We start from the raw sequence: 13,658 nt of genomic DNA, 5'->3' as shown, positions 1-13,658 counted from the left end.
TTTTTTTTTAATGTTTTATTTATTTCTAGGAGAGAGAGAGAGAGAGACAGTGTGAGCAGGGAAGGGTCAGAGAGAGAGGGAGTCACAGACTGAAACAGGCTCCAGGCTCTGAGCTGGCAGTCAGCACAGAGCCCGACGCGGGGCTCGAACCCACGAACTGCGAGATCATGACCTAAGTGAAAGTCTGACGTCTAACCGACTAAGCCACCCAGGAGTCCCTCACAGGAACATTTTCAATGAAGTCTTCCCTGCTCAAAATCTTCTATGCAACCAAATATGTACCTTGGTGAAATTTTATTTAAAAATTTTTTTCCTGGGGCACCTGGGTGGCTCAGTCAGTTGAACAACCGACTCTTGATTTTGGCTCAAGTTATGATACCAGGGTCATGAGACGCTGTGTTGGGTGGGGAGAACTGCTTAAGATTCTCTCTTCTTCTGCCTCTGCCCCTCTCATCCCTTCACACTCTTTCTCTTTAAAGTAAAAAAATATGATTATTGTCCAAATGACTCTCAGTGAATGTTTTTAGAAATCCTACTTGATTGCATTACCATTACAATTATTTTTAGAAATAATAAGAATGATGATGTAGATAGTATAGTAACTAACACTTTTTATAGGAGTACTAAATTCCAAGCTCTTATATAAATACTAAATACCTCTACCTCTACTTGTATCTATCAGCTTATATACAGAGAGCCACCAAGTCTGGAAACATAAATGGTAAATAAAAATGATTTTCTTATTTATATTATAATAGATTAAAAAGTAATATTTAGGTTTTCAGACTTTATAATCACATTATTAAAAACATGTTCAGTAGGTACTATATTTTTGTTAGGTTTACCTCTGAGGAAACTGAGGTACAAGTAGGATTATTAACTTTACCAAGTAATTAAAAAGTGATTGACTCAGGATTTGAACCAGATAGTTTGGCTCTAGAGTTGATACTGTAGATCAAATCATAGTCATAGTAAATTTATTATAAATTTTGATACATAATTTTTAAACACAAAACTAAAACTTTATTATAAATACATCACTTAAGGAGATGAAGAGGGAGGAGTTCATTTTGAAGGAGGCTTGGCAAACTCCAATGTCTGCATTGTGCCTATCCTCATTTGTGGGCTAAGGGATTGTTACAATTTAAGGAAATGCTTTGTAGTAAGACTCAGACAGGTGAAAGAATGCATGCGTGTGTGTGTATAAAGAAGTAAAAGTAAGACTATAAGAAAGGAGAGGTAAAAATGAAGAACTGGCCTAAACCTTGCACCTTTGGAATTTTGTAATGACAAGAGATAGGATAGGGTTCGAACGAAGGTTAAAGATCTAGAATTGATTTCTGTAAAACAAGTTGTTTCGGCCTACGCCTTAGGCGTATCCATACTCCAGTTTGTAGATCGCTGGTCTAAAGTGATATGTCGAGGAGCGCCTGGGTGGCTCAATCGGTTGAGCGTCCAGCTTCAGCACAGGTCATGATCTCATGGTTCGTGGGTTTGGGCCCCACATCCAGCTCTGTGCTGACAGCTTGCTCGGCGCCTGGATCCTGCCTCAGATTCTGTGTCTCCTTCTCTCTCTACCCCTCTCTGTCTCTCAATAATAAATAAATGTAAAAAAAAAAAGTCAAAAAATAAAGTGATATGTCTAATATGTAAGACATATTAAATGATGAAATGCAATTCTACCATAAATAAAACTATATTGCACTTGAGAACCATTATGCTGGGTACTGTGGTCAGAAAAAAATTATTAAGACTTAAACTGTAATTTAATGTAAAGCAAATGTGAGAAGGAACAAAGGATAAGTAAATGAATTTTTAAAAATTTTTAGTATTTGTATTGCATATAGCATGATTCCTATTTAATTTCAACTTATTTTTTATTAAATATTAATAAGTATGAAATTTTATCATAACATATTAGATAATTATTATTCTAACATTGACATCAGAAATCCTCTTAGGAAGAGAAGTGGGTTTATTTGATAAAATACATTAAAACTGACACTGAGGTGCCTGGCTGTCTCAGTCAGTGGAGCATGCAATTCTTAATCTCAGATTTGTGAGTTTGAGCCCTGCCATGGGTGTAGAGATTACATAAAAAAATAAAATCCTATTAAATAATAATAATAATAACAGTTGGAGTAGAGCAGGCACCTGGCCATAAAAGTTAGCAGGTGCTCAAATAAGAAGAAATCTCTCCACCAATCGAAATTAGAAAAGGTAGTATTGTTCCTTCTGGAAAGGAATCAGGCAGGTAAGTGATAAACAGAAGGAATAAAGGCAGAGTGAATCCAAAAAAGATGGAGAGAGGCAGGAAGTAGATACTTGAGAGGACAAGTCATATTTTTAAAATGGTGATGTCTACCTTTTTTGATTTGAAGTGATTTGAAGTTTGCATTCCTAGCATGTCAACCTCTCCTGAATTTTTCATTATGAAAACTTGCAGTGAAGTCTACTATGTTCTATATCAGTTTATAAGAACAAAATTTTTTATGGAGGTCAAAGAAAGGGCTATTTCAGGGATCGCTACAAAATAGAAAAACTTTATGCACTGAAAGAGAGTCTGGTTAAAAGTGAATTAGCAAAGAGTTTTCAGCATATACATAAAGGACACCAAGGCACTTGATCCATAACAACACCGAGTTTTGAGGTGGATGTTAGATTCATTCTCAATTTTGCATATGATAACATAAATGACAAGTATATGTAGCAAATGTTCCTCATCAGTTGCACTAAATTAATTTTGTTGAGGGGCGCCTGAGCAGCTCAGTCATTAAGTGTCTGACTGCAGCTCAGGTCATGATATCATGGTTCATGGGTTCGTGCCCCGCGTCAGGCTCTGTGCTGACAGCTCAGAGCCTGAAACCTGCTTTAATATCTGTGTCTCCCCTCCCTCTGCCCTTCCCCTGCTCACACTCTGTCCCTCTCTCTCAAAAAGGTAAGTAAACATTAACAAATGTTTGTATTTGAATTATTTTTATTAGAAACATGGCTCCCTACACAGCAAGATGAGAACAGGTATTTGGGGGGACATACTATCTATGTCAAAAGGACATAACATCTTTTGACTCTTTAAAAAATTACTTTAATAATATATTTTGTATGTCTTAATACCTATTTTTATAAAAGATCTTTAATCATGTCTCTTCAAAAAATTATGTCTTCTAGTTTATCTGTATTTGATCTGAGCCACAGGATAATGTGCAATAAAAATTACAAAGGATGGTAAGACAATCATGGATGGAGTTGATCTATTGAGCATAGTTCAAAAGACTGAAGATACAGTGTTTCTGTAGTATTTTAATACAATTTACAAATATTGAGTTTCAAATTTACCTTAATTTACTTTCTACTGTTCTAATCAAACTGACCCACTACTGATTCTCTGAACTATTCATATTTGCTGAGAAAACTTTCGACCTGCCCTGTGTGAAAATCTTAGCCAATCTTCAAGAACTAGGCACTCCTTCTGCAGGTAGAACCATTTTGAAGAAAATTATTTTTCTAGACATAAAAATAATTTTTTAAAAATAGACATTGTTTTTTAAGATTTTCTTTAAAAATGTTTTAAATGTTTGTTTATTATTTCTGAGAGAGAGGAGAGACATAGTGTGAGTGGGGGAGGGTCAGAGAGAGAGAGAGAGGGCGACACAGAATCCCAAGCAGGCTCTAGGCTCCGAGCTGTCAGCACAGAGCCTGATGCTGGGCTCCAACTCATGGACGGTGAGATCATGACCTGACCGGGTCAGAAGCTTAACCATCTGAGTCACCAGGCACCCTAAATAGACATTGTTTCAATAGATGCAAAACTAAAATGTATGAAGATGCTCGATTGCTTTCCAAATAATCTGTAAATGTAATGCAACCAAGGTAATGAATAATTCTGAAGTTTAACTGAACAAGTAACAACAAGAAAAGGGGACCTGTGAATCCAAAATAATTTTGTTAATAGAATTTAGTAAATGTAACAATTTAGTTAAGTTTCAAATTAGTAATAGAAAAGATTAACAATTTAATAAAAAGTGCTGATACAACTGTACATCAATTTGGAGGAAAAATTTATATCTGAGATTCAGTGCCAGTTGGATTAAGTCCAATGTGAACGTGGACTATTAAGTGTTAGAAATTTAAAAGTTAATATTGTTGCTATGTTGAAGGCATAAAAGAATTTTTAGGAAGATTATTAAACTTTAGTGATAACTGGAAATAGATCCTTCTATTGCCCAAATTCAATCTAGCCAGAGATATTCTCCTTTTTTTTTTTTTTGTTGCCATCTGTCATGTTTCAGAGTCTAATCGATGATTATCTAAATGAAGCAGGGCAAAATTATTCAAAGTTACAACTGAACTGTTACAAATCACTTTATGTGTTACAAATAACTTCAGAGGGTATTTTAGCTGCCGTTCCTATCTGTAATTCAGAATAGTTAGTATCAGAGATCCCAGGATCTCAGAGCTGAATGACCCTGAGAAGTCTTATAGTGTAACCTGTTTACAGATTTGTAAGGTAGGAGTTTAGGAACTTTTTGCCTCATATCCCACAGCCATGCTAGATGAGCTAAGACTAAGAATTCCTGAAGTGTCAGTTCTGTGCTTCTTTCATTAGGTTAAATTTAAATCATGTATGAGTCAAGCTAATATGATAGCAAACTGCAATCCTGATTCTCAGTTATATTTTTTTAGTCTCCCCAGAGACAATGTTTCAACCTCTTCGTTGCAGGAGTTTAAACACACATTCACCTTAAACTGTACTTGTTGGACATAAAATTTTAAAAACTACAAAAGAGGTAATTAACTGCTTACAAAGAATCTTACCAGTACTCTGCAAGTCAGAGATCAATCTGATGAAGAGAAAACAGTTTATATTTGTACTTTTCACATTCAAGCCACTTCCAATCTATCTCCTTCACACTATCCAATACACATTAAAATTTATAAGTTGGAAAGACAAAAAAAAATGTGTAATCCTCTTAATTTTCACAAGAAGATGACTGGTACAAACAGATGGCGGAGGTCAAGATCAGTTGTTGCCTAGTAAGTGAATTTTCTTCCATTTTGTGCTCTTTTCTATATGTCATCATAACTGGAGCTTATGAAAATTGATCTGGCTCGACTTCACATAAAAAAAGTTCAGGAAGAAAAATCCAGCTGTCAGATATAAGTAGGCATTTTGAACATTCAAGCCTTGTTTTAAGGAACAGTGAGTCATATAAAATGTAATGTGCAAAGGAAGCTGACACATAAAAGGACAGAACAACAATGATGAGTTCCCAAAGACATGCTGTGGGAAAAAGAATAATTATAGAGAGTTATTTTTGGGTCCAGCAGAATTACTTGTGAATTTAAAAATCAGAAGAAAGAATTATGTCACTTAGCTTTGAATTTAAGATAAAATTATTTAAGAGCCTTTCTCATTAATGTTCTTAATACTTTATCAGGATGATACATGACTGAATTGTTAAATACTTTGCAGCCTAAAAATAAGTTAGGACAGGAAAACAACTTTAATTTTGTCAGGAAGGGGGCTGTGAAGTGTAATCATAATTGCATAATTAATAACAGTTCCATGTTATGTGACATGAAACTATAATGCTAAATATAAATAAGAAGACACATCTGTCTACAACAGTAATGTTTGTGGAAGCACCAATGCCTCCTGAAACTTGTAATTAATGCCCAGGATTGAAATGGAAACTATTTGACCAGGGAGTACTAAAAATAGTTTCTAGAACAACTTAAACCTTTAAAACAGCTTACCCCCCCCCCATTTTCCTGTTCCCTTATTTATAAATGATATCCTCTTCTGTTCCAATTATGGGAAAGTTTTACAATCATTTATAGGAATCCAACAGTGACTATGTGAATCACAAAAGAAAGAACCCTACAAAGGGAAGTTAGTTCAAATGAACAACCTAGCTCTATTATTTTATAACATTAAACATAATTTGTTTTCTATGTAGGTAGATATAGAAACATGCTAGATAGATAGATAGATAGATAGATAGATAGATAGATAGATAGATAGATAGATAGATAGAATTGTAAGGTTAGCTGCAGACATTACGTGTGTGTGTGTGTGTGTGCGTGTATACATATGTGTGTCTTATTTTGTGTGTGTGATGTTTGTGGCAAACACTAGCAAATTATTAATATTACTATATCTGCTGGACCCATTCAAATTAAGTTAACATCTCTAGTTCTCTGGTCAAGAAACAAGAACTTGGGGGTAAATCCATACCCAAAGAATCCAAGGAAATGACTTTATAAGTTTGACAGATGTCCATAAGTCTATCCTTACCAGTATTTTGTTAGACTACCTTTCAAAGTTTTCCTTTATTCAGAAGTTATTTGACATTAAGAATCATTCTGTGAAATATTTCTTACTATAATTAACATGTTCATATTATTCTCAACTTTACTGGAAATCCAACATGTTACTTTCATTAGGGCCTGAATGTTCTTTTGGAATGTATGCAATACCTGAAAGTAGGGCCATCCAAAGATTTGACAGGTGGCATCACAACTGGTTGATGTGTCATCGTAGAGCCCTAGATGACAAGAGAACATTCCTGTGAATTTGGTAATATTATTAGTGAATGATGGGATTTTTGAGAATTCAACTTATATTCTAGTGTGATTCTTTGTTAAAATCGTAAACCTTGTATTTCAAATGTTGAATTTTAATGGGAACTTGGGAGAAGATGTATTGGGCACATTGAGGCTGCCAGTTTGCCACCATGTTTACCTAGAAGTAATCAAGAACTTTGTTCTTGGCACCTTATTTTTTAAGAATGCAGATTTTTATGGGGCACAAAGATGGAGGATGGTCCCTGTTGTTCAAGATCTTAGCAGTATGGAAAGGTAAATTCCCTGAAATGTTCAGGAGAAAGGTCATTCCCAGAAAAGAGGATGACTCAATCAATGGTTCTGAGGACGGAATGACATAGCTGGTTCAAAGTATAGAAAGTAGGTCAATGTGATCAAAGTGGAATGAATGAGGGGCAAAGAGTGCTATAGACCTTGTCAAAAAGGGAGGCAGAGGCTAGATTATGACAGTACAACATTTAACTTCCTTTAAACATAGGGCACTACCAGCAAGTAAGATTCATCCACTGCTAAACAAAGAATGTATATGAATGGAGTTTACATGCTTTTTCCAGACTCAAACTAATTTTCAAGGTAAGACATAGCTATAATCAAGTTTATCCTGCTTTGCATTTACATATTTGGACTTACAGAACTTCAAAGATGTCACATTTGTGTTTGCAGATTATTTATCTCCAGTAGTTCATATTGTGATCTGAAAGTCTTTGACTGAACTTATGTTTATGGATCATCAATTTGTTACTACTTAATTTGTTTTTTATTTTAGAGACAGAGCATGCACATGAGTGGGGGAGGGGGGACAGAAGAGAGAAGAGAGAGAGAGAGAGAGAGAGAGAGAATCTTAAGCAGGCTCCACACTCAGCATGGAGCCCAACATGGGGTTCCAAACCATGATCCTGGGATCATGACCTGAGCTGAAATCAAAAGTCAGATACTGAACCAACTGAACCACTCAGGCACCCTTATTTGTTGCTACTTCTAAGGATAATCTTTGAATTATTGCCAAGGATTTCTATGAAGTCACAAGGATTTTTACATGAAAACTCAAAATTACTAAGAAAGCTCTGTTAAAAGCAATCTCTGCAATCAAATCTTTTGTGTCTCAAAAAACATTTTTATATTACTCTGTAAATTTTTACATCTTCACATATTTTAATAATTTATTATTTGTTATTATAAAGTGTGAAGTATATGTTATAATTAGGATCATCATCTTGTCTGATTAAGGAGATGTGTATTTTTATACCAACAAACATTACACATTTTTAGAATTTGGATTTTCTACAAGCTATTTTGGAAAAAATAGTCTCAGGCTTTACTAGCGTATCTATGGAATTCAGAAGGTCCAAAGTTGAAGTTTATTTTGAGTATTTTCCCAACTTGCTATAAAACAGCAAGGGCTACTGTTTTATTTATTTTTTTCCCTGCATGGTTCTAGAAATTTTATTTTTCATTCCAGCTGAAAATGCTATGAAAGAATATTCCCACCCTTTTGGTGATTTGGAGTAAGTTAAAAACAAATATGTCAATAATCACTTCTGGCTCTCAGAAAACTGACTGATGAGGTAATTTTGATTAGTAAATGTATTGCACTTATTAATAAAATAACATATATGTCAGCACAGTTTTACTTCCACTTTGCTCTGAATAATATCTGTATCTGTAGTACCAAAGATTAATTTATATCCAAGAAGAAAAGATACAAAAAAAATCACAAAGTCTTAATGAAAATGAAAGGTATATCTAGAGAAAACTCAAAAGAAAGCTAATTTTGTTCAAGTAGTGCAATTAGCCGAACTAATTAGAAAATGAAATAAAAATCAACTAGCCCCTAAAACCACAGAAAAGAAATATAGCCAATAAGAATAATAGATAAACCTTTATAATGTCTGGTGAAACACAAAATTGAACTAAAAAAAATGCAAGCCTAAGTATATTTATTAAGAGGAAATTAGAACATTGGAGAAATATGTTGGTTAAATTCAGCAGATGAGCATAAGGATAGGCATCTCCAAAATGAAAGATTATGTGAAAGACAAATAATTTTACCACAGTAGAAAGAGAGACACTATTTCTTTCAAGAAATTGTAAGCTCCATAAATGATTTCCACTATTCAAAAGATTATAAAAAGCATACAGCACATGTCATTATACATCTGTCCAAAGTCATGGAATGTTAATCACCAAGAGTGAACCGTAATGTAAACTATGGATTTGGGGTGATCATGACATGTTAACTGTAGATTCATCAACTGTAGATTCATCAAGTATACTATGGTGTGGCATGTTGATAGGGAGGGTGTGCATGAGTGCATGAGTTGACAGGAGTGTGTGGATAATCTTTGTTCCTTCTATTCAGTGTTGCTGTGAACCTAAAACTGCTTTAAAAAAATAAAGTCTATTAAAGAAAAAGTGCACATGTATCTGAATGGAATTATTCATTTTCTTCCTCTATTTTTAAAAGAGATTTTGAAGTCTATTTTGATAGGGGTTTTTGAATAAAGGAAGTGGGGAGCTAGAGATATAATTCTGGGCATTATCAGTCTGTGTTCTTGTTCATGGTGAAAAATTCTATTCATGCATTCCCAGTTTTAAAAGTTTTAAAGCACGCTTTTTCCTTTCCCTGGACCAGCCAACCCAAAAGAGACAGTCCTTCTCTGAAATAATTATAAGCAAAAGCGGCTTAACCATAATTCTGCAACATCGAGTCACTGCTACCCAATTAAAAACAAATGTTTCCAAGAAAATTTTAATTATTTTTACATACAAATTTGCTGTGATTCATAATCAGGGCAATGCAAATTAAAACCACAATGAGATACTATGTTACTCCCACCAGACTGGCAAACATTTAAAAGCTTGACAGTAATACAAAGTGTTGGAAAGGATGTGGTGCAGTGGAAACTTCATACACTGTTGATGAGAGTATAAATTGGTACAAGCACTTTGAATTGCTAACATCATGAAATCCCACTTGTAAATTATATTCCCTGAAGAAATTCAGACACATGTGTACCAGGAGATTTGTAAAAAATACGTTCATTGCTTCATTGTTTGCAATAGTAGAACAGTGGAAGCAATCCAAATGTCTCAGCAGGAGGAAACGGGCAGATGCTGTGGCGCACTCACACTATGGAACACTGCAACCTGAAAAGAATGAGAGAGGCTGCCTCTCCAAAACGTTGAATGAAAGAAGCAGTCTCTGAAGAATATTCAGAGTGATTCCACTTTCATAAAAGTAAAAATTAAAAAAAAGTAAAACAAAACAACACATTGCCTAGAAACACATATGTATATGGTAAAGCCATAAAGTAAAGCAAAGGAATGATTAGTACAAGTTTTGGGTCATGATTTACTGCTGGGGCTGGAGGTGTGACTTAATTGAGAGGAACATGACAGACAAGCTGGGTTCCAGGTATACAGAAATTTATTGATATAGACAATATATTTGTGCTATACAAAATCAGCTATATGTACATGATTTTTTTTAATGTTTTATTTATTTCTGAGAGAGAGACAGTGTGAGCGGGGGAGGGTCAGAGAGGGAGATACAGAATCTGAAGCAGGCTTCAGGATCTGAGCTAGCTGTCGGTACAGAGCCCGACATGGGGCTCAAACCCACGAACTGTGAGATCATGACCTGAGCTGAAGTCAGACGCTTAACCGACTGAGCCACCCAGGTGCCCCCAAGATTTTTTAAATTATACAGCATGAAGAATATGATTCCTTCCTCTGGAATTATGTATTTGTTGTGGATTTATGGATCAAAATATCAAAATGCAAAGTATTTGGGATAGGTTGAAGTGCTGGATGGGAGCACAGCCGTCTCATATAGTACTGATCCAATTTTTATTTTTTTAAGTTTATTTTACTCATTTTGGGAGAGAGAGAGGGAAGAAGAGAAAGAGAGAAAACAAGCACAGGAGAGGCATAGAGAGAGGGAGAGAGAGAGAATCCCAAGCAGGCTCCACACCATCAGCACAGAGCCCAATGTGGGGCTCAGGCTCATGAATCGTGAGATCATGACCTGAGCTGAAATCAAGAGTCAGTCTCTTAACCTACTGAGCCACCCAGGTGCCCCAGTACTGATTCAATTTGAAAGTTTACTTTCTTTTGTCAAAATATTGTTAAGGTTAGACCTCCTTTGAATATTTCACAGTTAGATCACAGTCAATGCACAATTTAAACACAGAATTTTACCAATATGATCTAGGCATATGAATTCTATTTGACTGTAGGTTACTTTCCTAGATATGGAGGAAAATTTGGAACACCAATGATGAACAGCTCTTGAATATATGTGTGTGTGTGTGTGTGTGTGTGTGTGTGTGTGTGTGTGTGTGTATTCATCCCTGAGTTCAGTGAAAGAGAAAAGAGGCAGTAAAGTTGTATTTTGGATTATTACCTGGTTCTCAAGATTTTTAAGTTAGGATGGTGCAGACAGGAAAATGCACTGCCAACTCACAAAATTAATAATTAGTAAAGCCAAAATTAGAAGAGAAAGTAATATATGTGTCTTGTTTTTTATGTGTAATTCATGTGAATAACCTGTGTTACGTTCATGCTCTTATTTTGTTATTATAATTTTGAACCTAATTGTGTTTTTATGGCTTAATTCTCATCATATCCAGAGTTCACGAAAGAGAAAACTGTTTTCAGGGTAGTAGGGATCATGTAAGCATCTCTTCTCTCTACAGGCTGAGCCATGGCAGCCTGATTTGGAAGGTTTAGAATGAGCCAAGGGACTTATAGTTTACCAAACAGTCCTGCTGCTTCAAATGTGGTATGATTAATACAGCCCAAATTTCAGGCTGCCTTTTGAGAAGATGTCCTAGACAGACTAAGACTTGCCAGTAGGTCAGACTCTGTGAACCTTTAAGGTACAGTCATGTCTTGAGCAGTCAGGTCCAAGCTTTAGAATACAGTGATCATCCAGGAGGTAGCGTTTGCTTCTCACAACTTCTCAAAAACATTCCTCACCTCTTATCAGAAGGAATAACTTGTAGGTTTAACCTTCAATTCAATTTCCCAAACCAAACGGCAGATAAAGTTTTCTTATCTGAACTGTTAGACCAAGCAGTTGGAAGGCATTTGCACACTAACTTTTCCTCCATGGGCACATATCCAACGTGTCTCCACATCTTAATTTGTGCAGTTCAGTGCTGGATTTTTTATTTCCTAAATTTTCTGGCAAATAAAAAGTATATTAATGAACCAAATTATCTTCTTTTATTGCCTCTCCTTTTATCTTCTCTTCCTACTCTTTTTATGCCCTTTTTTAAAATCTAATTTCTTTTACTTTCAAATCCTATCTCTCCTTTTACTCAGCGAGCAGTAATTACTAAGTTAATTACATTCTTACAGTCATATATATATTTATCCTGTAAATGAAAAATTTTCTGAATCTTCTCTTCTTTTCTGTTCTCCAGATTGGCCCTTCACTTCCTAACTTATTCTCTTTATTTCTTGTTTCATCAACTTCTGGGGGAATCTCCGAGCCCTTCATCTTGCCATTTACCTAAGACATTGTTGCCAGACCTGTAACAAAATGCAGTGTTCTGGATATACTCCAAGGATGTAAACATGAAGAATATATTTTCTCTTTTTGAAACATCTGAGGTGAGGAGAGTTTGAAAGGGGAATTAGTTAAAATAGGACTAGTTAGGGAACTGTTAATAACATTTGTTTTGGACAACATCATGAACTACAAAACTGATTTAAGATCTTTTATGCTGTAGGCTTGCTATCTATATCTCTGGTATTACTATCAATCTTCCAGAATGGAGATACTTACCATAGTTAAGGTGATCTAGCAGCTAGAAAAGCTGAACAATTACTAATATATATATATGAATATTTGGATATATATATATTTAAATCCACTCTGCAGTAGAGAGCAAATTATAATATTTAGTAAAACTGTTTTAAATCGACAGCAAGTTTTTACATCAGGCAATTATTCAAACCTCAAAACAGCCTTTTTCATCTTAAAGGTAGCATTATTAGAAAAGGCTCTCAAGAATATGTGGTGTTTGGGGGTGCCTGGGTGGCTTAGTCAGTTAAGCATCCGACTTTCGCTTAGGTCATGATCTCGCGGTTTGTGGGTTCGAGCCCCATGTCAGGCTCTGTGCTGACTGCCGGCTCAGAGCCTGGAGCCTGTTTCAGTCTGTGACTCCCTCTCTCTCTGACCCTCCCCTGCTCACGCTGTCTCTCTCTCTTTCTCTCTCTCTCTCTCCTAGAAATAAATAAAAACATTAAAAAAATAATAAAAAAAAAGAATATGTGGTGTTTGCTGAACCTAGTTAAGAGAGAACAAATCGGGCACTACTCCTTTCTGAATAAGAGTACTGGGAATATCTATTTGTCATTATAAGGACTGATATTAGCTTGAAAAAGTATGATGTGTGTCTGCTCACTGTAAGAAATTAGTCATTTGCACACTCTGTTTTTTGAATGTATTTATTTATTTATTAAGATTTTATTTTGATTTTGACCCAGATTGGGTCTCAAACTTATAACCCTGAGATCAAGAGCCACATCCTCTACTGACTGAGACAGCCAGGATGCCTGGTACTCTAATTTAGTACAAAGTACTTGAATTTAAAATTCTATCAGGGCTTTTATTGATATCAAGTTTATTTTTAAGTACCTTTTCCACCCTTTCATCAAGCTCATCTAGATTAAAAATTGTCACTCTGTTGGTCTAAGCTTTATTTTATTATTATTAATTTTGTTTATTTTAAGCTACTTGGGACAAAGAAAATGTGTTGTAGAATATTGGGTTGCTATGCTATCTATAAACATACCAGAAATAAATTGAATGAAGACTAATCTTTAAAATAAAATACAGTTTTTTAAGGGGCATTGTTGTCATTTATGTTTTGTAATAACAAAATTATTATAAGTACATTATTTGATAATGACCATATTCAACAAAGTCAGGAACTTCAAAAAGAGTTAAAAAGGAAAAGATGGTTGTAAGGAGAAGCTATTTGATAATTTACTTTTATGTTTGGAGCAATAATTCATTTAGAATGGAGAGTTGTTTAATC

General features: G+C 35.0%; 1 protein-coding gene across 3 annotated transcripts in view; it reads right to left on the bottom strand.

Moving 5' to 3' along the window:
- Positions 1 to 13,658, bottom strand: part of CALCRL (calcitonin receptor like receptor) — a 104,353-nt gene that overhangs the window by 77,564 nt on the left and 13,131 nt on the right. For 2 of the 3 annotated variants that reach the window (XM_077780236.1, XM_077780238.1), the window contains exon 2: positions 6,481 to 6,548. The exons of the other annotated variant lie outside the window; for it this stretch is intronic. The gene's annotated coding sequence lies outside the window, so the exon portion shown is untranslated. The remainder of the gene's footprint in view (positions 1 to 6,480; positions 6,549 to 13,658) is intronic. 3 annotated transcript variants of the gene reach the window in all.

The sequence above is a fragment of the Crocuta crocuta genome, unplaced genomic scaffold, assembly GCF_008692635.1.
Source record: "Crocuta crocuta isolate KB4526 unplaced genomic scaffold, BGI_CrCroc_1.0 scaffold38, whole genome shotgun sequence".
In the NCBI taxonomy this organism is placed as follows: domain Eukaryota; kingdom Metazoa; phylum Chordata; class Mammalia; order Carnivora; family Hyaenidae; genus Crocuta; species Crocuta crocuta.
This window is presented reverse-complemented; position numbering and strand designations above follow the sequence as displayed.